This window comes from Petromyzon marinus, unplaced genomic scaffold (genome assembly GCF_048934315.1).
Source record: "Petromyzon marinus isolate PM22_M1 ecotype Great Lakes invasive population unplaced genomic scaffold, UKy_Petmar_22M1.pri1.0 PM_G_Scaffold_134, whole genome shotgun sequence".
NCBI lineage: Eukaryota > Metazoa > Chordata > Hyperoartia > Petromyzontiformes > Petromyzontidae > Petromyzon > Petromyzon marinus.
In genome coordinates, this window is record NW_027422689.1 from 345001 (window position 1) to 347500 (window position 2500).

The window sequence follows — 2500 nt, forward strand, 5'->3', positions numbered from 1 at the left end:
GGATAGACCCCGTGAAACGCTAGAAATTGGCGGGGATGTGTCTCTTGTGGCTCACGGGGCTGTTAGGGTGGCACAGAAATCCCTCGGAATGGGAAAAAACGGGTCATTTTCGTGTCGCCACATTGCATGCGAACCGCATGAAACTTCCAGAGGCATTTGCAGCAGGAATGCATGTGCACTCAAAAAATGTGATATTTTTCACGGAGAGACCCCGTGAAACGCTAGAAGTGGGCGGGGATGTCTCTCTTGTGGCTCACGGGGCTGTTAGGGTGGCACAGAAATCCCTCGGAATGGGAAAACGGGTCATTTTCGTGTCGCCACATTGCATACGAACCGCATGAAACTTCCAGAGGCATTTGCAGCAGGAATGCATGTGCACTCAAAAAATTGAATATTTTTCACGGATAGACCCCGTGAAACGCTAGAAATTGGCGGGGATGTGTCTCTTGTGGCTCACGGGGCTGTTAGGGTGGCACAGAAATCCCTCGGAATGGGAAAAAACGGGTCATTTTCGTGTCGCCACATTGCATGCGAACCGCATGAAACTTCCAGAGGCATTTGCAGCAGGAATGCATGTGCACTCAAAAAATGTGATATTTTTCACGGAGAGACCCCGTGAAACGCTAGAAGTGGGCGGGGATGTCTCTCTTGTGGCTCACGGGGCTGTTAGGGTGGCACAGAAATCCCTCGGAATGGGAAAACGGGTCATTTTCGTGTCGCCACATTGCATACGAACCGCATGAAACTTCCAGAGGCATTTGCAGCAGGAATGCATGTGCACTCAAAAAAGTGAATATTTCTCACGGATAGACCCCGTGATACGCTAGAAATTGGCGGGGATGTCTCTCTTGTGGCTCACGGGGCTGTTAGGGTGGCACAGAAATCCCTCGGAATGGGAAAACGGGTCATTTTCGTGTCGCCACATTGCATGCGAACCGCATGCAACTTCCAGAGGCATTTGCAGCAGAAATGCATGTGCAGTCAAAAAAAAATTGATATTTTTCACGGATAGACCCCGTGAAACGCTAGAAATTGGCGGGGATGTGTCTCTTGTGGCTCACGGGGCTGTTCGGGTCGCACAGAAATCCCTGGGAATGGGAAAACGGGTCATTTTCGTGTTGCCACATTGCGTACGAACCGCATGAAACTTCCAGAGGCATTTGCAGCAGGAATGCATGTGCACTCAAAAACTTCTATATGTTTCACGGATAGACCCCGTGAAACGCTAGAAATTGGCGGGGATGTGTCTCTTGTGGCTCACGGGGCTGTTAGGGTGGCACAGAACTCCCTCGGAATGGGAAAAGGGGTCATTTTCGTGTTGCCACATTGCATAGGAACGCCATGAAACTTCCAGAGGCATTTGCAGCAGAAAGGCACGTGCACTCAAAAATTTTAATATTTTTCACGCATAGACCCCGTCAAACGCTAGAAGTTGGCGGGGATGTCTCTCTTGTGGCTCACGGGGCTGTTAGGGTCGCACAGAAATGCCTCGGAATGGGAAAACGGGTCATTTTTGTGTGGCCACATTGCATAGGAACGGCATGAAACTTCCAGAGGCATTTGCAGCAGGAATGCATGTGCACTCAAAAACGTCTATATTTTTCACGGATAGACCCCGTGAAACGCTATAAATTGGCGGGGATGTCTCTCTTGTGGCTCACGGGCGCTGTTAGTTAGGGTCGCACAGAAATCCCTCGGAATGGGAAAAGGGGTCATTTTCGTGTTGCCACATTGCGTACGAACGGCATGAAACTTCCAGAGGCATCTGCAGCAGAAATGCATGTGCACTCAAAAACGTCTATATTTTTCACGGATAGACCCCGTGAAACGCTAGAAATTGGCGGGGATGTGTCTCTTGTGGCTCACGGGGCTGTTAGGGTCGCACAGAAATCCCTCGGAATGGGAAAACGGGTCATTTTCGTGTTGCCACAATTGGCATACGAACGGCATGAAACTTCCAGAGGCATTTGCAGCAGAAATGCATGTGCACTCAAAAACGTGAATATTTTTTCACGGATAGACCCCGTCAAACGCTCGAATTTGGCGGGGATGTTTCTCTTGTGGGTCACGGGGCTGTTCGGCTCGCACAGAACTCCCTTGGTCCACCTGATTCGTGCATACAGGCAGCAACTAAAACTCTGTAAACCTGCTGTGAGGACATCTAAACAGTGGACCAGTGAGGCTGTGGAAGATTTGCGGGCGTGCTTAGACTGTACTGACTGGGATATGTTCACGACTGCTACCAATAGTCTGGATGAACTCACAGAGGCTGTGTACATCAGCTTCTGTGAGGACTGCTGTATCCCAACACGTACCAGGGTGAACTTTAACAACAACAAGCCCTGGTTCTCAGCAAAGCTCAAAAGGTTGAGGTTGGAGAAGGAGGAAGCGTTTAGGAGTGGGGATAGAGACAGATTCAAGGAGTCGAAGAACAGGTTTAGCAAAGCGGTGAGAGAGGCTAAACGACTGTACTCAGAGACACTAAAACACCAGTTCTCTA